Source organism: Chiloscyllium punctatum, chromosome 4 (assembly GCF_047496795.1).
Source record: "Chiloscyllium punctatum isolate Juve2018m chromosome 4, sChiPun1.3, whole genome shotgun sequence".
Classification (NCBI taxonomy): Eukaryota; Metazoa; Chordata; class Chondrichthyes; order Orectolobiformes; family Hemiscylliidae; genus Chiloscyllium; species Chiloscyllium punctatum.
Genome location: NC_092742.1, coordinates 138,371,191 through 138,394,933, shown reverse-complemented (window position 1 = coordinate 138,394,933; position 23,743 = coordinate 138,371,191). Strand labels below are relative to the sequence as shown.

General features: G+C 45.0%; 1 long non-coding RNA gene across 1 annotated transcript; it reads right to left on the bottom strand.

Annotated features, from left to right (window-relative positions):
• Positions 1-377: 377 nt before the first annotated feature.
• LOC140475975 (uncharacterized) lies at positions 378-22,946 on the bottom strand. The gene is made up of 3 exons (XR_011960391.1): positions 22,858-22,946; positions 21,143-21,254; positions 378-664 (listed from the first exon to the last, which is right to left on the bottom strand). It is a non-coding gene; the product is annotated as an uncharacterized lncRNA (long non-coding RNA).
• Positions 22,947-23,743: the final 797 nt, after the last annotated feature.

The following is a 23,743-nucleotide window of genomic DNA, read 5'->3' as shown; positions in this document are numbered from 1 at the left end:
GACTGTCTGGCAGAAGGTCGAGAGTGGGAATAAAAGGATCCTTCAAGGATAGCAGCCAATGACAACTGGTATTTTGCAAGGGAACAATAACTTTTTACTTTGTACATGAAGAATCAAGATGAAGAAACTGAGGGAAATACTGTGTTTGAAATTTTATATTCAGCAAAAGAACTGAGACATCTCTTATAAACAATGATATTTGTTTATTGAACACAATTAATATTAGAACAATAAAACGTACAATACCGTAATGAAAAACACTACAATCTATCTTATTGTTTAACTGAACTTTGGATGATCACATATCACCCCATTAGAAGTTGACCAGATTCCACGTGGTGAAGTCTTCTTGTTCTTCTGATGGTCTTGTCGGTGTCTTGTCTTTCAGTGGTTTTTCTCGAGCTACCACTCGCTAAGCAGTTTTACGTTGATTCTTATCCTCCCAAGTCTTCACGCCTTTTGGGAGGGTGTGAAGAATCTGCCAATGAAATGATCAGGTTCATTTACCCTGATTAATCAGATCCAACCTGGGGTTGTCACATTGATGGCCCAAAGGCGACATTCCATGGTCCCATTCAGGTCCAATTTCAGGTGTGTATTACAGGGTCTGGAGCTGTCAGGTTTGTTTGCAACCATTTGTGGGTAGCTGCAGCCTGTCTGCATTCTGTAGCATGTGGAAGAGCACAGAGACTTTGGTCAAGGCTAGGTTCTTCTTCCCAGCATGTTTTAATCATTGTTCATTTTTGTAACTCCATGGTAAATGTATTATTGTCCATCGTAAGATTATTATTTAAGGTGGCCTTAAATACAGTGATGGCATTTCTTTTGCAATGACTTGAATGGATGGACTTCTGTGGCTCTACAAGACTCTGGTCAGACAAAATTTGGTTTGTTGTGTACCGTTTTGGGCCCCATTACTCAGGAAGGATGTACCACCCCGGAGCATGTTCAGAGTAGCTTCATACGAATGGTCCTAGTAATTACAAGCTCAACATATGAGGTCTCTGGGTCTATAGGTGCTGCAGTTTATAAGGGTGAAAGGGGATCTCTTAGAAGCATACAGAATACTGGTTGCCTGGTCAGAGTAGACATTGGGAAGATGCTTTCACATTGAGGAGAGAAAAGATCAAGGACATAGCCTGAGAGTCAAGAGATAATCTTTAGAATGGAGATAAGGAGGAACGTCTTCAGTCTGAGAGTGGAGAATCTATGGTAGAACGGCAGTTTCCTTCCCTAAAGGACATCAGTGAACCAGGTATGTTTTTCTTGGCAATCGATTCATAACCACCATCAGTCTCTAAATTCCGGATTTGAATTCAAGCTCTGCTACTTGCTGTGGCAGGATTTGGACCCAGGTCACCAGAACATTATCTGGGTTTATCACATAAGAATTCAATGGTAATACCACGGGGCCACTGACTTGCCCAATCCTCCACAGTGTGACTAACATGTGCAGTATGACATGCACTGGGATGTGCCTTCATGTTATCCTTGACTTCCTTATCAAGGTATGGATGATTTTTCTCCGTTATGAAATTCCTCTTCAATCTTTAGTATCTCCCTAATTGTTTGCCAAATTTCTTCAGCTGTCCTGCCTTTGACTGTTCTTTGCTCCCCCCAGACCATACAGCCTTCCTTCCTTAGGTCAGTATAATTATTATTGCCTAACACTAAAACTCTCATGTATGACTCAGTCTTCACTCTTTCAATCTGAACGTGAAACTCCAGCATGTTGTGGTAACTTCTTCCAAGATAAAGCTCATCCACCAATCCTTCCTTGCCAAATAATATCAAATCTAAATTAGATTAGATGCCCTACAGTATGGAAACAGGCCCTTCGGCCCAACAAGTCCATACCGACCCTCCAAAGAGGAACCCACTCAGTCCCATTTCCCTCTGAGTAATATACCTAACTCTATGGGCAATTTAGCATGGCCAATTCACCTGACCTGCACATCTTTGGACGGTGAGAGGAAACCCACGCAGACAGCGGGAAAATGTGCAAACTACACGCAGACAGTCCCCCGAGGCTGGAATCGAACCTAGGACGCTGGTGCTGTACTAACCACTGAGCCATCGTGCTGCCCCATTCTCTGGTTGTTTCCATATCGTCCTGCTCTTAGAAATACTCTCTCATACACTCTATATTCAAGGATATCACTGTCCAGTTGATTAATTGAGCCAATTTGCATGTTCAAGCCACCCATAGTTACTGTTGTGCCCTTTTTACAAACCCTCACTCTTTTCCACCTCAGAAGTACTTTGGGGGGACAGTGGCCGAAAATTACTCCTCCCAAGAGGTTTCTTCTCTTGCTTTTTATTTGCACTGAGACGGATTTCAAATATTGTTTTTGCACAAAATACTTTGAAAAGGTCTGAGTTCCCACTCACACGAACAAATGTTTATTTTCTTTTCACTAGCCACATTTCACAGTAAATAGCGAGGAATTAAGAGGGCTAAAAGTGGTCATGAGATATCGTTAGCAAACAGGGTTGAGGAAAATCCCAAAGAGTTCTTTTCATAGATATGGAGCAAGAGGGTAACTAGAGAAATGTTTGGCATACACAAGGACAAAGGAAGAAAGGATTAAGAGAAATTGGGTGAGATTCTTAGTGAGTACTTTGCATCTGTATTCACCAAGGAGAGGGACATGACGGATGTTGAGGTGAGGGATAGATCCCCGAATACTCTGGATGAAGTCGACATAAAGAGGGAGGAAGTTTTGGATACTCTAAAAGGTATTAAAGTAGACAAGCCTCCAAGTCTGGATGGGTTCAACCACACGTTACTGAGGGATGTGAGTGTGGAAATAACTGGGGCTTTAACATATATCTTTGCAGGATGATAGACCATGGGTGAGGTCCCGTAGGACTGGAGAATTGCTAATATTGTCCCCTTATTTATAAAGGATAGCGGGATAATCCAGGTAATTGCAGCCCGGCGAGCCTGACATCAGTGGTAGGGAAGTTGCTGGAGAAGGTACTGGGGGACTTGAGTAAGGCGGTTTATTAGGTTCCCCATGGTCGGCTGATGGAGACGGTGAAGTCGCATGGGGTCCAGGGAGTTCTATCTAGATGGATAGAGAACTGGCGGGTCAACAGGAGACAGAGAGTAATAGTGAAAGGGGATTTCTCAAAATGGTGACCTATGACCAGTGTTGTGCAACAGCGATGCGTGCTGGGACCACTGTTGTTTGTGATATATATCAATGATTTGGAAGAAGGTATCGGCTGCCTGATTAGCAAGTTTGCAGATGACACCAAGATTGTTGGAGTAACAGACAGTGAAGGGGACTGTCAGAGAATACAGCAGAATATAGATTGATTGGAGAGGTGGGCACAGAAATGGCAGATGGAGTTCAATCTGTGCAAATGTGAGATGATGCATTTTGAAAGATCCAGTTCAAGAGTGAACAATACAGTAAACGGAAAAGTCCTGGGGAAAATTGACTTAGAGCGAGATCTGGGTATTCAGGTCCATTGTTTCCTGAAGATGCCAACATAAGTAAGTAAAGTGGTCAAGGCGGCATATGGCATGCTTTACTTCATTGGATCAGGTGTTGAGTACAAGCGCTGGCAGGACATGTTACGGTTGCATAGGACTGTGATTTGGCCGCATTTGGAATACTGCATATAGTTCTGGTCACCACATTAACAAAAGGATGTGGATGTTTTGAATAGGGTACAGAGTAGGTTCACCAGGATGCTGCCTGGGATGGACGGTGCTGGTTATGAAGCAAGATTGAGTAGATTAGGACTATTTTCATGACAAAGTCGAAGGTTGAGGTCAACAAAATCAAGACAGATATACACAGGGTGGATAGCAAGAAGTTTTTCCCCCAGATTATGGAACTCAAATACTCGGGGTCATGAGTCCAAAGTGAGAGGAGAAAGGTTTGGGGCAGATATATGTGGGAGGTTTTTTACACAAAGGGCGGTGGCAGCCTGGAATGTGTGGCCAGCGGAGGTGGGTTGGGGCATGAACGAAAGCGTTATCTAAGATGTATTTAGACAGAAATATAAATGGGTAGGGAGCAGAGGGTTACAGGACCTTAGAAAATAGGTGGCAGGTTTAGACAATAGGAGGATCTGGATCAGCACAGGTTTGGAGGGCCGAAGGATCTGTTCCTGTGTTGGAATGTTCTTTATTCTTTATCATTCATTCTAAAAATAGCAACTTTTCAACTTATTGTATGCTACAATTTAATAATATAAACGATTTATTTATTTGATAGTGCATGTAAAATTATTATCATTTCTAAATTACAGTCACAGGGTCAAAGAGATAGACAGCATGGAAACAGACTGTCTGGTCATACTTGTCCATGCCAACCAGATATCCCAACCCAATATATTCCCACCTGCTTGCACTCAGCACATATCCCTCGAAACACTTTCTATTCATATACCCATCCAGACGCCATCTCAATATTATAATTGTACTAACCACCACCACTTCCTCGGGCAGTTCATTCCAAGCACGTACAATCCTCTGAGTGAGAAAAAATGCCCCTTACATCTCTTTTACATTTTTCCCTACCCAACCGAAACCTATGCCCTCTAGTTCTGGACTTCCCTATCCCAGAAGAAAAAGACCTTGTCTATTTACCCAATCCATACCCCTCATAATTTTATAAACCTCTATAAGGTCACCTCTCAGTCTCCAACATTCCAGGGAAAACAGTCCCAGCCTGTTCAACCTCCAGCTGTCGCTCACACTCTCCAACCTTGGCAACATGAATGTAAATCTTTTCTGAACCCTTTCAAGTTTCACCTGATTAATCAGGTTCTGGGGATTTTTCCATCTTCATGCATTTCAAGACATCCAGCACTTCTTCCTCTGTAATATGGACATTTTTCAAGATATCACCATCTATTTCTCCATATATCTACATCTCCCATGTCCTTCTTCTGAGTAAACACTGATATCAAATACTCGTTTAGTACCTCTCCCATCACCTGTGACTCCACGTAAAGGCACCTTGCTGATCTTTGAGGGCTCTATTCTCTCCCTGTTTATCCTTTTTATCTCATGTATTTGTAAAATCCTTTTGGATTCTCTTTACCTCTATTTGCCAAAGCTATCTCATGTTCCCCTTTTTGCCTTCCTGATTTCCCTCTTTAGTTTACTCCTCCTGCCTTTATACTCTTCTAAGGATTCACTCAAACTATTCTGCCTGTATCTGTCATATCCTTCCTTCTTATTCTTAACCAAACCCTCAGTTTCTTTAGTCTTTCAGCACTCTCTATACCTACCAGACTTTCCTTTCACCCTAACAAGAATATACTGTCTCTGGACTCCAGCTATCTAACATCTGAAGACTTCCCATTTTCTAGCCGACTGCTTACTTGGGAATATTTGCCGCCCTCAGCTTTTGAAAGATGTTGCCTAATACCGTCAAAATTGGCCTTTCTCCAATTTAGAATTTCAACTTTTAGATCTAGTCTATCCTTTTCCATCATTATTTTAAAACTAATAGAATTGTTGGCAAATAACTGAAGCTCACACATTTCAGAGGAGAAATTAAATCGATTGATTATATTTAAATGTGTCAGAGTTATAATTCTATTTGATTGTTCAATCATTTGCTCACTCTGAATATTAAATCATGTAGAGGTCAACCATTTTGCAAATGATAGGGTGACAATGTATGCATTTGAATACTGAGATTCAATGTGTAATTGTGATCACCAGCACAGTCAGACAACATGTCCTTTTTCGATAAAAATAAAAATGTGATTCCTTACTTTTGTATCATAAAAGATTGTTTGGTGTTTATATTTTAATTCTATCAATATAAAATCAACTTCATTGTTTTCAGAGATGATGCAGTTATTGTTCATTGAATAATTGAAGCTCATACTTTATTATTGCCCAATTCATAAATATGGCAAACTCCTGATCATTGTTCAGGTCAGCAAACCCATCACTTTGCAATGATGACCGACATTAAAAGTGGATTCTAAAAGGACTGAATTCAGTTACAGTGCTACTGGACCTCACAGCTGCATGTAGCGATGACAGAGACCCTGTCCTGGTCCTGAATCTGTGAAGAGAGTTTCCAACCTGTGTCAGGGCAGTCATAGAAACATTCCCTCACAGAGAATCATTTGAAACCACATTGAGCAGGAGGAAACTAGCCAACAGTCTATCACTGCTCTCAGTGTAGGCACAAATACTGTCTAAATTAATACCAATGACTGACCAAGAACCAGGCCTTACTAGTTCATCATCAGTCAGAGCCTGGCCCATGGAGCAGATGTATGGACATGGAGTGTCAGAATCACAACGCACACATTACTTATGGTGATGACATCTGGCATGTCCCCCAGACTCCGTACATCTGCCCCCTGGGCCAGACACTGGGTGAAAACATTCACATTTGACAGTCTATTGAAGCATTTTGTGTCTTACAGTGAACCCTCTGAAACTACATCCAATAAATGTACCTTCACATTCAACAGTATCAAAACAAAATGAAACATGTCTGTGGATATTCAGATACTAATTCATGGGTCACCCAGCAGAATGTATCTGTAGAAACCAGGAGCAAACAGCAAGCCAAAATCGTTTTAATAACTGAACTTGTGGATTTTGTCTGGTCTTGATAACCACACATATTGTGCTGACACTTAGGTGAATGTAACAATTACATCAAAAATGGAAGTCTTGGTCTAACGTCCCTACCCACCTTCCTGACCTCACACACCTCACTCCCTCACACACTCCATTCCCTCACTCCCTCACACATTCACCAACTGACGAAAATCCACAAGCTGAGTGAAATTTGCAACATAGAACAGTACAGCACAGTGCAGGCACTTCATCCCTCAATGTTTTGCCAGCCTTTTATCCCACTCTAAGATCAGACTAACCTATATAACCTTCAATGCACTAACTTTCATGTGCCTATCCAAGAGTCTTCTTAAATATCCCTAATGGATCTGACTCTACTACTACTGCTGGAGGAAAGCCCTAGCAGCTCAAACTTTCGTTGTAAGATATGCCCTCCAGTCCAGGAAGCACCCTGGTAAGTCTCCTCTGCACACTCTCTGAGGCTTCCACGTGTGGTTGAACCACAGCTTTATAGAGCAAAGAAAAAACTTCGCTGCTCATAATCTCTATCTCCCTGATAATGAAAGGCAACACACCGTATTCCTTCTGAATAACCCTATCAACTTGGTGGCAACTTTGAGAGATCGATGGACAATGACCCCAAGATCCTTCTGTCACTCCGCACAGCCAAGAATTCTGCCTTCAACCCTGTATGCTTTATGCAAATACAACCTTTTAAAAAAATTGCTTCACATTTTTTAAAGTTGAACTCTATCTGCCACTTGTCAGCCCAGCTCTGCATCATGTCAATGTCCTGTTGCAAACTACAATAGCCCTCCACACTATCCACAACCCGACCAACCTTCGTGATATTGGCAAACTTACTAACCTACTTGTCCACTTCCTCATCAAAATCATTGATAAAAATCACAAAGAGCACAGGTCCCAGAGCCGATCCCTGTAGAACACCACTGGTCACTGAGCTCCAGGCTGAATACTTTCCAACTGCTTTCATCTTCTGTCTTCTGTGGGCCAGCCACGCCCGTATCCAGACAGCCAAATGTCTCTGCACCCCATGCTTCTGTACCTTCTGAATGAGCCGACAATGGGGAACGCCTTGTTCACCACATCTACTGGTCTCGCTTCATCAATGTGCTTTTTCCATCTTCAAAGATTTCAATAAGGTTTCTGAGGGATGACCTGCTCCTTACAAAGCCATGCTGACTATGTCGAATCAAACCATTGTTTTCTAAGTAATTGTAAATCCGGCCTCTCAGAAACGTCTGCAATACTTTGCCCACACTGATGTAAGACTGACTGTTCAGTCAATCCCACAGTTATCCCTAATCCATTTGCTGAACAAGGGAGTATCATTTGTAACCTTCCAATCATCTGGCTGGCACTGCTCCAGTGGACTGTGAGGACGCACAGATCATCACCAAAGGCACGCCAATCTCTCACATCACTTCCTGGAGTAATCTAGGGTAACCCCATCTGGCCCAGGGGATTTATCTATCCTTATGTTTGTAATTCATTCAATCAGTGTATACTTCCCCTCAACTTTTCTGCACTCTATCCAACCAACTGATTGACTGCTTTCCATTTCAGTGCAATACACAGTGCTGCCTCCCTGAGTAAGTACAGTTCACAACATTCTGTGAATCATGGAATGAAAAAATAAAGGAATGCACCAATGCCTTCCTGATGAAGAATTTATGACCGAAAGATCGACTCTCCTACCCCTCGGATGCTGCCTGACGTGCTGTACTTTTCTAGCACCACACATTTTGACTCTGATCTCCATCAACTGCAGTCCTCACTTTCTCCACTACTGAGGGCTGTCCCCTCTGTACACTGAGTGGGGAATTAACCATCAGAAACTCATTGTATGTGGAGCTGACTGTTCAGTTCTGGAAAGTTGCATTTGATGAATATGTTTTTTTTTAAAAAAAGAAATTACAATTCCGCATATATTCATTTAGTGCCAGAGTTAGAGTTGTGGTTCATGGTTTGAGCAGCTTGATAAGAAACAGGAAATGATTGAAGAACTCCGAGGTACAGGGTATTCCAGGTATTATATTCCAGCTTAGATTAATGCTGGGAGTATTGTCAGACAGGCTGACAGGTGCGATAAGGGAATGAGTTGACATGTGGAGGTGTGACAGTTTTACCATCACAGAGGCTCTTTTGAGGGAGGTTAGAGCAAACAACTCAATACTCTGTTGTACTGGAACTATAGACAGGACAAGGCAGGGTGTTAAAGAGGAGGTGATGTTGCTTTATTAATTAACAAGTCAGTTACTGCTGAAAGGATGGACAATAGCTTAGAAGGGTCTTCAAATGAGACTTTGTGGGTTGAGGTTTGAAGCAAAATGATAACACACACACTGCTTTTTTCAGCACATTTTAGCTTACATGTGGAACGTTCCTTAGGTCCAACAGGTCCACACAGACCCTCTGAAGAGCAATATTAAGACTGACAAGTTGCCAGGCCCGAATCAAATTTGTCCTCGGCTGCTTTGGAAACGAGAAATACAATTGCTTTGGAAACAAGAAATGCAATTGCTTCGCCACTTGCGAAGTTCTTTGCATCCTCGATCTCCACTGGAGTCGTACCTGAGGACTGGAGGGAGGCAAATGTAATTCCTCTCTTCAAGAATGGAAATAGGGAAATCCCCGACAATTACAGACCAGTAAGTCTCACGACTGTTGTCTGCAAGGTGTTAGAAAGGATTCTGAGGGATAGGATTTCTGACCGTCGGCAAAATCATGGCTTGATTAAATGCAGTCAACACGGCTTTGTGAGGGGCAGGTGATGATGAGGATCGAGCAGTGGATGTGGTGTGTATGGACTTCAGCAACGCATTTGATAAGGTTCCACATGGTAGGCTCATTCAGAAGGTCAGGAGGAATGGGACACCGGGGAACTTAGCTGTCTGGGTACAGAATTGGCTGGCCTACAGAAGACAACGAGTGCTTGTAGAAAGAAAATATTCTGCTTGAACGTCCGTGACGAGTGGTGTTCCACAGGGCTCTGTCATTGGGCCTCGACTGTTTGCAATTTTTCCTAATGACTTGGATGAGGGGATTGAAGGATGGGTCAGCAAGTTTGCAGATGACACAAAGGTTGGAGGTGTCGTTGACAGTACAGAGGGCTGTTGTAGGCTGCAGCATGACATTGACAGCATGCAGAGATGGGCTGAGAGGTGGAAGATGGATTTCAACCTGGATAACTGCAAAGTGATGCATTTTGGAAGTTCGAATTTGAAAGCTGAGTACAGGATTAAGGATAGGATTCTTGGCAGTGTGGAGGAACAGAAAGATCTTGGTGTGCAGGTACATAGATCCCTTAAAATGGCCACCCAAGTGGACAGGGTTGTTCAGAAAGCACATGGTATTTTGGCTTTCATTAACAGGGGGATTGAGTTTCAGAGTTGTGAGATCTTGTTGCAGCTCTATAAAACATTGGTGAGATCGCACTTGGAATACTGCATCCATTTCTGGTCGTGCTATTATAGGAAAAATGTGGATTCTTTGGAGACGGTTCAGAGGAGGTTTACCAGGATGCTGCCTGGACTGGAGGGCTTATCTTATGAAGAGAGGTTGACTGAGATCGGACTTTTTTCATTGGAGAAAGGGAGGAGAGGGGACCTAATTGAGGTATACAAGATAATGAGAGGCATAGATAGAGTCGAAAGCCAGAGACTATTTCCCAGGACAGAAATGGCTAACACGAGGTGTCATAGTTTTAAGCCGGTTGGAGGAAAGTGCAGAGGGGATGTCAGAGGCGGGATATTTACACAGAGATTTGTGAGAGCATGGAATACGTTGCCAGCAGCAGTTGTGGAAGCAAGGTCATTGGGGACATTTTAGAGACTGCTGGACATGCATATGGTCACAGAAATTTGAGGGTGCAGACACAAGGATCAGTGGTCGGCACCACATCATGGGCTGAAGGGCCTGTTCTTTGCTGTACTGTTCTATGTTCTATGCTCTATTTCAAAGTCCTTGCACTTAATAATAAATTGCTCTTGGGTGTGGAACTGAGACCCATCATTTCAATGCTCCATACTGTGAGTTGTGCACTGTTTTCATCATATTGTTATAAAAATGAACTGAATAAAGTGGGGATTTTGTGTTTATTGGACAATCTAAAAGTTCGTATTACGAAAGGATGTCGGACCTTCAGTAATAAGACTTTACTGTTAATGGTTAGAACAATGTTGCAAACATTTACACAGAGATTTCCAGATCAAGTCACACACAAGTACGTTGGGCTGTACCGCTGCCGGCCATCAATGGCGCTGCACAAATCTGTTTGGATACTGACATTGTCGAGATAACATATACTGGATATGGTTTATGTGGGATTCGATGTAAGATGCCATGTGCTGCAGGAGTCCATCACCTTTATAACACTTTCATTCAGGATTGCGTCCAAGGTACAGAACTACAGACTTTAGGTCCCACACTGGAAGGGATATACTTCCAAGACATGGCTGTTTACAGGTCATTGTTATAAATGTTGAACTGCATTTTGACCAGTGCCATGTGCTAGTCCATTGACCAGTCTGCCCCACACACATCTCCCTGTTGTTCAGGTATGTCTCTAACCAGTCTATTGTGAGGGATTGTGTCAGTAACTGTCCAGCTCCAGTTAGGAAGCTCTCTGAACAGATCTTGGAGATGGCCAGTGTTTTGGACGTCATGGAGAGGCCCAGTAACACTGTGTCTGAGTTCAGGCTCTTTCTCAATGTCATTTCCAACAGCTTTGCTGCCTGTAAGATGATGTGTTCACTGAACTGAACATGAATTGGCTGTTTACTACATTCACTGAACTGTAATAGTTAGGTTTGCGCTCTGGTAAATCAGTTATTGTTCATTTCAATTGCTTTCAACTGAAAAACAATGATGTTTGGTTTATTTAAAAATGTAAGAAATAAATTGAAATTAACTCTTCAATTATACAGAATGTAAAATTGACTTGTTGTATATTTCCCACAGACTAATCAAGCAACAATCAGATATAGTCTGTAAAGCAGGATTCTGTGAACAGGACTATGTCCCAGGCATCACTATCCTCTCTGGTAGGTTCTGTACCACTGAAAGGTACAGGCAGGCAGAAGAGGGCAGCTCCATGGCACATAGTCAATATAGAGTGGCATGGTGGCTCAGTGGTTAGCACTGCTGCCTCACAGCACCAGGGACCCAGGTTTGATTCAAGCCTTGGGCAACTACCTGTGTGGAGTTTGTACATTCTCCCAGTGTCTGCGTGGGTTTCCTCCCACAGTCCCAAGAAATGCAGCTCAGGTGAATTGGCCATGGTAGTGGGTTACTCTTCGGAGGGTGGGCGTGGACTGGTTGGGCAGAAGGGTCTGTTCCCACACTGTACGGAATCTAATATAATCATAGTGCTCAGCATTGATGCTGGACACTGTGGTGGCTTGACTGCTCTGCGGCAGGTTATGGGGAACCAATAAAAGGGAAACCTATAATTGACCACATCATCACTGATCTGCCTGCTGCAGATCACCCCTACATTTCATATATCGGTAACAATGTTCACTGCACAGTCCTTATGGGGAGCAAGGGCTAACCTCACATTTTGCAGACCCTTCACACCATGTTATGTACTGAATTGTACAGACTTTAAACAGGTTAGGCAAACAATCACGATCATCCATGAGGTACAATGGCCCATCAGCAGCAGCAGAATCATATTGTGTATAACTCATACAGTCGGCAGCTTCCTGGACCGACATACCTCCCACTGTACAGGAACCGTCACAGCCCGACATACCTCCCACTGTACAGTAACCATCGCGGACTGACATACCTCCCACTGTACAGAAACCATCACACCCCGACATACCTCCCACTGTACAGTAACCATCACACCCCGACATACCTCCCACTGTACAGTAACCATCACACCCCGACATACCTCCCACTGTACAGTAACCATCACACCCCGACATACCTCCCACTGTACAGTTACCATCACGGTCAGACATACCTCCCACTGTACAGTAACCATCACACCCCGACATACCTCCCACTGTACAGTAACCATCACACCCCGACATACCTCCCACTGTACAATAACCATCACAGCCCGACATACCTCCCACTGTACAGTAACCATCACAGCCCGACATACCTCCCACTGTACAGTTACCATCACGGTCAGACATACCTCCCACTGTACAGTAACCATCACACCCCGACATACCTCCCACTGTACAGTAACCATCACACCCCGACATACCTCCCACTGTACAGTAACCATCACACCCCGACATACCTCCCACTGTAGAGTAACAATCACAGCCCGACATACCTCCCACTGTACAGTAACCATCACAGCCCGACATACCTCCCACTGTACAGTAACCATCACACCCCGACATACTTCCCACTGTACAGTAACCATCACACCCCGACATACCTCCCACTGTACAGTAACCATCACACCCCGACATACCTCCCACTGTACAGTAAGCATCACACCCCGACATACCTCCCACTGTACAGTAACCATCACACCCCGACATACCTCCCACTGTACAGTAACCATCACACCCCGACATACCTCCCACTGTACAATAACCATCACAGCCCGACATACCTCCCACTGTACAGTAACCATCACAGCCCGACATACCTCCCACTGTACAGTTACCATCACGGTCAGACATACCTCCCACTGTACAGTAACAATCACAGCCCGACATACCTCCCACTGTACAGTAACCATCACAGCCCGACATACCTCCCACTGTACAGTAACCATCACACCCCGACATACCTCCCACTGTACAGTAACCATCACACCCCGACATACCTCCCACTGTACAGTAGCCATCACTGTCCGACATACCTCCCACTGTACAGTAACCATCACACCCCGACATACCCCCCACTGCACAGTAACCATCACACCCCGACATACCTCACACTGTACAGTAACCATCACACCCCGACATACCTCCCACTGTACAGTAACCATCACACCCCGACATACCTCCCACTGTACAGTAACCACCACAGCCGGACATGCCTCCCACTGTACAGTAACCACCATGGCCGGACATAGCTTCCACTGTACAGTTACCACCATGGCCGGACGTGGCTTCCACTGTACAGTAACCACCATGGCCGGACATAGCTTCCACTGTATAGTAACCATCACACCCCGACATACCTCCCACTGTCCAGTAACTGTCACAGCCCCCACTATATGTTAACCATCAAGAACGGCACGATGGCTCAGTGCTTAGCACTGCTGCCTCACAGCACCAAGGTCCTAGGTTCAATTCCGGCCTTGGGTGACTGTGTGGAGTTTGCATATTCCCCCCGTGTCTGCGTGGTTTCCTCCCACAGTCCAAAGATGTGCAGGTCAGGTGAATTGGCAATTCTAAACTGCCCATAGTGATAGGTGTTTTAGTCAGAGGGAAATCGGTCTGGGTGGGTTACTCTTCGGAGGGTTGGTATGGACTAGTTGGGCCAAAGGCCCTGTTTCCATACTGTAAGGAATGTAAGGCCCTGTTTCCACACTGTAAGGAATCGAATCTACTCTCCAAGGTTCAAGTCAGGGACATGATGGAATAATCACTTGTCTGAATGAGTACAGCTCCAACAGTACTCTAATCTGGATTTACTAGCAACCGGCAACACAGTTGTGTGGGGAGGATCATGTCTCACAAACATGACTGAATATTTTGAGGAAGTGACAAAATTGATTGATGAGGGAATGGGGCTGGATGTTGGCCGTTTGGATGTTAGCAAGGCCTTTAATATGCTTCTTTATGGCAGGCTCATACAGAAGGTGAAGTGAAAGGCGATCAGTTAGTAAGATGGATAGAGAACTGCTTGGTCTGAGAAGACAGTGTAGTGGTGGGTCAGTGCTTTTGTGATCTGTAAATAGATTGCCGGAGGTGCATATTGGGAGGATGATTGCCAGAAAATACAGCGGGATATAGGTCATCTGCAGACTTGGACAGAGAAACACCGATGTAACTTTATCTGGACAGTTGTGACGTGGTGTGTTTTAGAAGGTCTAATGCAGGAGAGGAGTATAAAGTGGATGGGAAAACTACTGGCCGCATCAACATCCGAAGGGATCTAGGTGTACAGCTCCACAGTTCCCTGAAAGGGGTAACACGGGTGGATAGGGTGATCAAGAAAACTGATGGCAAACTTGCAGACATGCATCAGAGCATGCAGTATGAAAACTAACAGGTCATATTGCAGCTGTAGAGAAACTTATTTCGAGGTACATTTAGAATATTGTGTACAGTACTCTTTGCCACACATTGTTGAAGTGTTGGAGAGGGTATGGAAAAATTTTACAAGCATGTTGTCTGGTTTGGAGGGTATTAGTCAGAAGGAGAAATTGAACATATAGGGTTTGTGTGCACCTGGGCATCATTGGATATGGGGCTACCTGACAGATATTTACAGAATTATCAGAGGCATAGATAGAAGGACAGTTAGAGGCTTTTTCCCCCCAGAGTAGAAGTATCAATTACTCAGGACTGTAGGTTTTAGGTAAAAGGGAGAAAGTTCAGGAGATGTGATAGGTAAGTTTCGATTGCTGTTACAGACAGAATGTAAAGTGCCTGGAATGAAATGATAGAGGGGAAGAAGCCAATATAGCAAGGTTTAAGAGGGATCTTGGTACAAGTATAAGCAAGTAGGGAATAGAATGACATAGAGGGTGTTGGAGCAAAAACTTTTGTTTTAACTTTAGAACGGCATCATGCGTCAGTGCGGGCTTGCTGGGCTGAAAGGCCTGTTCCTGTACTGGACTGTTGCTTATGTCAAGATTTGAGCAAGGGAGAGGCGAGATCCTCACTGAATGATTACTGATGATCAACAACCACATTATTATAGATCCACCCCCTCATCAACTTGCAGCTTCATATCCTCCCCCACTGTGGGGAAACTCAATATGGAGAATTTGACACGAAAGTCAGACCTGTTACCTGGTGACTCCATCTCGGCGCTTGCTCCTGCAGACTTCTATCCTGAACAGCATCATCTCGGGGGACACTGCACAGAGAGGAGCTGCATGTACACACCCACCAATGATGGCATCTGACATATGCCAGCCTCACCATGCATTCCCAGCACATCCCGGACCCACTGACAGTACGCTTCAGTACTTCAATGCTGCAGCTCAGGGTATACTGACAACTCTCATTGCAATGCTGCTACAAGGACACTGTGCTCAGGAAACACACTCACAGCTCATGGCTTGTCCCTCTGGGCTGCTCACTCCGTGTTTGTACACACTCACTTTGAACTGACTTGAATGCTCACAGAATTATTGCCTTGCCTTACCCTGCCTTTAGCAGCGTTTCCCCTCAGCTAGAGCTACCTGTTTCACCCGTCTGCTTTATTGTCTTGGTGTTTAGCAGGAACACAAACTCAGGAAGCTTGATATCATTGTCCACAGTCAGTCACGGTGCCCAGCACAGTGAGTCAGGGGGAGTCTCAGATCCCAGTCCGGGAGCTCGGACACGGTCAGTCACGGTGCCCAGCACAGTGAGTCAGGGGGAGTCTCAGATCCCAGTCAGCGAGCTTGGACACGGTCAGTCACGGTGCCCAGCACAGGGAGTCAGGGGGAGTCTCAGAATCCAGTCTGGGAGCTTGGACACGGTCAGTCACGGTGCCCAGCAGTCAGGGGGAGTCTCAGATCCCAGTCCGGGAGCTTGGACACGGTCAATCACGGTGCCCAGCACAGTGAGTCAGGGGGAGTCTCAGAATCCAGTCTGGGAGCTTGGACACGGTCAGTCAGCCTCTCGTGGTTGTTCGGGTCAGGATCCTTCCCCTGTTAGGGAGTGAGGAGATGAATATTAGGCTGCCCCATATCCCTCTTCGTTCTTTGTGCCCTAGTCTGGGATGGTTCCTTCTGGAATGTGAGAATTACCAAGGAGGATTAGGGAAATGGAAGTGGTTGGTACAGCTGTTAGTGCTGGGACAGTTGGGGGGAAGGTGTCGAGGTGTTCTGAGTGAGTGAGTGGGCAGCACAGACACCAGGCAGAGTTGGGCAGAGGGGCAGAGAAGAGATTACAGAGAGACTGAGAGAAGGTGCTGCATTCACTGACAGTGGGAGAAAATGAGCCTTGGTGGGAGGTGGGTGCAGTAACAGAGAGAGTGAGAGTGAAGTCACAAAGTGCAGATTGTGGCACTTACCCTGGTGCATGGAGAAGGTCACTGACCTCCTTCCTATACTGATAGATATTCACCCAGAAGGCTGGCACCTCACTGACCCAGGGATCAGCCTCTGACCAAGTTGGCAGGGTCTAGTGTCATAGCTTCCCCTGCAATCCCTGGAGGAAGATAATGTCCCTCTCATGAACCATGTCATACACCAGGACCAGGGCCTTGCCCACAAAGTGGAGCCCCAGTTTAATCCATTCTGCCATGTCCAGGCCAATTTCGACTTCACAATCCAAGAGTAAAATGACTTTTTAAAGATGGCTCCTGGAAACAGGGAGGCTGGTAAATTCTTGGGTATCCAGGCAGAGGGCAATTCTTATGAAGATGGGGAAAAATCATCACGTTAGTGTCAGATGAGAGGAAGACCACGCAGGCAGGTAGGGTATAAGGCAGATTGGGGATGGTATCATGAGAAAATGCAATTCACCTTGTGGAGAGAAACACTCCATGAAACCCGATTAATATGAGATTTGACCAAATCATAAGATGGGTTTGGCCTCTGTCTGTCTGAATCAAAATAGGGATGAAATATTGGGAGCAACAAACTTGGAAAGGAGAATTATACAGGAGATTCAATTCCTTAAAAAGGGGTAACACAATGTTCCAGACTGTTAAAAGGTGCCGGGGAAAATCCCCTGCCTTATACTTACCTACATTATCAAATCCTCACTGTATGCAGGGATGGTGCCGGAGGCCTGGAGAACAGCTAATACCGCAACTTTGTTTAATGTGGAGCAAGTGACTGACTGAATAGGTCGAGGTTAGAATTCTGCGACAGTGGATAAACTGTCACTGAGGAAATCCCAGGGACTCCAGGAGAGTCGGTCTTGATTTTTTCAAGGAAGATCGTGTGTAATTAATCTGACTGTGTCGGTCTGAGGCAGTAACTTGGAACTGCATGTTACTTACTTGGATTTGACAAGAGATCCCATGGCAGATTGTTTAAAAACAGAAACTGTGGGGTCCAGGTGAATGGAGCAAACAACCCAGAGAAGTGCAAGGCAAGGCATTTGGGGACATCAACAATAGAGAGGAATACACAATAAATGAGAGTATGGTCAGTGTGGGCAGATAAATGAAGGTAGCTGGACAGATCAATAATCTTTTTAATGCAGCAATTGGCATGATTTTCTCTGTCAGCCAAAATACAGAATTTCAGAGCAGGAAGCTTAGGCAGGAACTGTATAAATAATGAGTTCAGTCACAGCTGGGGACTGTATACAGTTCTGGTCACCAGATCACATGGAAGGATGGAATTGGACTGGAGAGGGTACAGAGGAGATCCGTTACCCTGTGACAGTGGAAGTGCAGTTATGGGGAAAGATAGGGGAATGGAGGATGCTGAGAGGAGATTTGATTGGGGTGCACATATTGTCAGGAGCCTGTGTAGAAAGGGAGAGAACATTTTGCTCTTGTAGAATTGCATTACAAACGGTGAATATTAAACGTAATTAATTGAAATATTAGCGAAGTACTGAGGAAGGTTGTTATTTCACCCAGAGTATGGTTGAGATCTGGGAGTCACGCATGGGAGTGGAGTCGAGGTAGAAACTGTCAAACCATTTTAAAAAGGTGCCGGGAGCTGAACTGGAAGGCCTATCGTCTCTGGGGAGAGAGAACTAGGGCTTCAAAAATAACATGACATCTTGTCCAATGTAGACAGTGTGCAGAGTGATTTCCTCTATACTGTACTATTTTATGAAGTTTTCAAGATTTACCAATATCTGACAGGATCAATACGCAGGAATGAGGGGAGAAAACAGGGAGGAGCAGTGTGTGAATTGATTATCATCACAATAATACTGATCCCAATCTTTATACACAGTGTACTTCACTGAGTTAGCCTTTTTATCCTTCCTGTGTAAATGGTAAACCCCTTTGATATATCCAGTTCTCGGTCATTGTCACACTGGAGCCACATCTCCATTATGACAGCTCCATCTGACCTGGTTCATGTTATTGAAACCTACCATTTCATTGGCCTTGTTCAAACGTTAGGAAGGAATTCAGGGAAGGCAGCAAGTGCAAAGTCCAGGATTGCTGTAGGGTCCAGAGGTGGTTAGAGAGATAGGAAGGTGTGTGAAAGTTATGGGATACTGCAGGGATATGGGTTGTTCTAGAGGCTGAAGAAGATTACAAAGACAAGAATAGTTTTAGGTTTTGTTTGAAGTGAAAATGAAGCTGGAGCAGCCAGATCAATATTCTGGCTACGAGAGCCTTGTAGAGAGAAACCCTCCCCGACACCTGATGAAAATGTTACCGGGACAATTTATCACATGATTTATTTATCTTTACCTCTCAGCTCCAGATATAAAAAAAATTCTGTCCACAGTGCCGACATACTGCCAGTCTCTGAAACATCCGACATGTTCCATGAACCTTCCCACTTCTGTAAACCCACTAGTTTCTACAAACATTCCTATTTGTGTAAAGGTCTCCATGCCTTATGAAGCTCCCTGTTTCGAATACCCCTTCCTCCTTCTGAAGAACGTCACACACAAACGGCAGACCGAGTCTTTGGAACCAGTTAGTGATTAGGAAGAGACATTTTGGGTGGAGAACATTGAGACGGAGAGTTTGTAGAAAACAGGAAAAAAAGCTTGTATTGGTCCTGCAGGAGATTGATAACAGGAGGATCGACTGAAAGGTACAGGACTGTCCTTGGGGAACTTTACAGAGACAGCATTGGTGAAACTGGAGGAGGTTTCAGAGACTAGGGGATTTGTAGGTGTTAATTAACCTTAGAGATACGTAGAGTGTTTTTACAGTGATTGGAACGAGGTCAGTCAGTTAAATCTCATTAATACGTGTTACCTGATTGGGACTGTTAACTGGCTCTAATCAGGGAATCCTGGCTCATAAATAAACAGAAGCTTCAGGGGCTCTGTTAACTATAAGAGCCGGCTCTGAGCTAGCTTGGGTCAGTGCCATGGATCATGCATGAAGAAATAAAAGGTGATTTGGTAACAGGATACCAGCCTCTGTGGAGTTATTTCAGTTTTAACATCTGGTAGATATTACAGGGAGAGGGAGGGCTGGGAGAATTTCCACAGATCAGGACAGGTTTAGAATCTGGAGGTTGCAGAGACAGTGAGCTGTGTCGGGGCAGAAGGTGGTTACAGAATCAGGAGCATGGTTGGGACTAGAGGATATTACACAGCTGGTTAGGCATTGGATTAGGGTACACAACAGGGAACATTGGAGGAACTGGAGCAAAGAAAATAGATTGGCAGTGTTGTCAGTGATGGAGAACGTTGGAGATATAATGAACACTGCAGTGGCTGGAGTCTATGGAGATATTGCAATCTGTCAGGGCAGGAGGAGGTTAGTAAGGCTGATTGTTGTGTGGATTGGAGGAGATTGCAAAGATGAGGTTTCTATGGATCAGATAGTTGCAGAGAAGGGGAGAGCTGTAAAGACTTGAGAAATATTTTATAGAGAGGAAAGGTTATTGGGGCTGGAGGAGATTCCAGAGAAAGGAGGTTTGTATGGCCTGTATGAGTTACAGAGATAAGGACGGCGACATTGGCTGATGGAGATTTAGAATGTATCATACAGGATCGACGAGGTTATAAAGACGGAATATTTATGGATTTGGAGGACTCTCAAGACATCACACGGAATGACACAGACGCCTTTTGGCACAGAAGGGTATCATTTGGTCGATCATGGCTACACCAGCTCTTCAACTGAACTCTTTGCTGAGTAATGATCTCCTCCTTCATTCACATCCTCACATTTGTTTTGTATCAAATATCATCTAATCGCCTCCTGAATGTTTCAGTCAAACATGCATCTACAACGCATCTAAGTGCATCTTAACTACTTGCGAAGATCTTTTTCCAGGTATAAATCCTCTTTCTAATTTTGACGCAGCCTTACTCCATCTTTTGATACGCTCGTTATGAGGGGCCCGCAGGAGGATTCCGGGACAGCTCTATGGTGGCTCTCAGTTTTCCCATAATTCCCCTCTGCTCTACCATCTCCCCTCTGAACCTCCAGCATTCCTCGTGGCTCTTAATTCGATTCTCCATCTGACACAAATTCTATTGTTTATCACACGAAGCAGCATTGGGGTTGTTTATCCTGCTGTTCCTATTTGAGGGACCATTCCTCAACTGGACCCAAGCCATCTTGTCTTTGCAGGGAGCCCATGGTTCAGTTTGTCATTTTCTGACCAAATTGGTGTTCCAGTCAAACCTTCCCAGCTTCATTCTTGCCCCATTGAAGGCTGCTCTCAGTCCACTAATGTTTCTCACTCTCAGTTACTTATATCATTCTCTATCATCATCCTGAACTTTACAATAAAATGATCGCTGTTCCCCAAAATCTTCCCCTACTGATACTGGATCTACTTGCCCCATCTTTTTCCAAGGACCAGGTCCAACAGTACATGTTGTCTTGGGCTGGACACATACTCCGGCAGTAAGCTCTCCTCCATGTAATCTAGGAATACTCGAACCTCGTGACCCTGCAACACCAATAACACAGTTAATATCAGTTAATATTTATTCCCTCCGTCATTTTTGTTTTGGTTTCTGCCGACAGACTGTACCTCACAGCGTAATTGTATATTTTTTTGTTCTGTAGCTCCAGCCAAATTAATTGTTTCCTTGGATGGATCATCTTTGTCTTGGACTCCTAAACTAATGCTAATTTAAACCAGTACTTTTCCCTTCATCCTTTCCCTTCACTTCTATCATTTTGGAATTCTTTATCCCCAGCAATATTTGACACCCAGTCCTGCCATTCCTTGAGCCAGATTTAGACACACCAATCTGCATCTGTAACTCTACACACTCCGAGTATTCATGTCTATGCAGAGAACCTCAGATTAAGGCTTTCTTTCTTGCTCCATCTTCCACTGATAAACTTGTTGTTGTAAGTTAGTACCAAATGTATCTCCCAGTATTTTGAGAATCCTGGTAGTCGCCTCTAATATTCCTTTTTGGATCCTAAGCACAGGCCAAGTTATTTTCAATCCCTCCCAAAAAACCCCGTAAGAAATTCAGTCCCGGTTCTGTCACGTTAGCCCATCCACCTTGCACAATTGCTGCCTTCCTCAGAACCAGTCCCAATGTCGCAGGAATCTGAAGCCCTTCCTGCTGCACCATCGTTCCAGTCACACTCTCATCTACCTAAAACTCAGAGTTCTGTTCTCACTTTGACACGGCACTGGCAGTAACCAAGGGATTGCTACATTTGAGGTCCTGCTTGCTAACTATCCACCTAGCTCCCTAAATTCTGATTCCCAGACCACTTCACCCTTCCTACCCAGATCATTCCTATCAGCATGGACGTGACCTTGGACTGCTCACTGTACCCCAGACGAATGTCCTGCAGACACAGTGACATTCTTAACCCCACTATCCTGAAATTACAGAAACACTGACATCTTCTTCAATTTCCGGAATCTCCTGTTCCTATTGTTCCTTCTTCCTTCTACCTTCGATCCTGTACAGTCAGGCTGCTTGTGGGGCCACAGACATGGCTCTGACTGCCCTCCCTTGAGCAGCCTACACCTTAATCAGCTTCCAAACTGGGAAACTGAATTGGGAGGGAGATATCACGGTATTCCTGGATTCCCTGACTGTTTCTCTTCGATTGCCTAGTCCCCCATTCCCTTCCTTATTCCAGGCTGTCATGTCTGCAGGGTGATCTGCTCTCTGTGTGCGCTATCCCCATAACTCTCAGCATCACAGAGTCTCTAGCACTGTCTGATCTCCGAGACCCCGTGTTCATCTAGGACACGAGCAGGGGCTATGAATTCCCAATGTAACAGAACATAATTTCCATCTGACAAATATGTCTTGCCATGTCGTAAAATGCAACAGTCGAGAATAACTTAAATAATTACTTAGAATGAAGTTAACATCCGGGAAATAACAATATGGTTAAGTCCCTTATTCCACTGTGGCTGACTGAGTGTAATTGACTATATTGGCACAGAATCTCACAGTGTCTCTTAATTCTGAGTTCGAACCTTACTTCAGAATTGGAAAATTAACTTTGCTGACTTACAGCAATTTACTGACAGTCCCTAATAACGGTGTATTATCTGCCAATGAACTTACAGCCTTTTCTGTGATGGCTCTTGCACTTCTTCCAAACTCAGTGCAGGCAGGTCCCAGCAGCAGAAAGTTGTCTCTGTGACTCCCAGATACGTGTAATCCTCCAGCTCCCACTCCACTCTGCCCCCTCACAGGGTCACCATCTCTGTGACTCCCAGGGACGTGTAATCCTCCAGCTCCCACTCCACTCTGCTCCCTCACAGGGTCACCGTCTCTGTGACACCCAGGTACGTGTAATCCTCCAGCTCCCACTCCACTCTGCTCCCTCACAGGGTCACCGTCTCTGTGACTCCCAGGGATGTGTAATCCTCCAGCTCCCACTCCATCCTGCTCCCTCACAGGGTCACCGTCTCTGTGACTCCCAGGGATGTGTAATCCTCCAGCTCCCACTCCACTCTGCTCCCTCACAGGGTCACTGTCTCTGTGACTCCCAGGGATGTGTATTCCTCCAGCTCCCACTCCACTCTGCTCCCTCACAGTGTCACTGTCTCTGTGACTTCCAGGGACGTGTAATCCTCCAGCTCCCACTCCACCCTGCTCCCTCACAGGGTCACTGTCTCTGTGACTCCCAGGGACGTGTAATCCTCCAGCTCCCACTCCACTCCGCTCCCTCACAGGGTCACTGTCTCTGTGACTTCCAGGGATGTGTATTCCTCCAGCTCCCACTCCACCCTGCTCCCTCACAGGGTCACTGTCTCTGTGACTCCCAGGACGTGTAATCCTCCAGCACCCACTCCACTCTGCTCCCTCACAGGGTCACCATCTCTGTGACTCCCAGGGATGTGGAAACCTCGAGCTCCCACTCCACCCTGCTCCCTCACAGTGTCACCGTCTCTGTGACTGCCAGGGATGTGTAATTCTCCAGTTCCGACACCAATCTGCTTCCTCA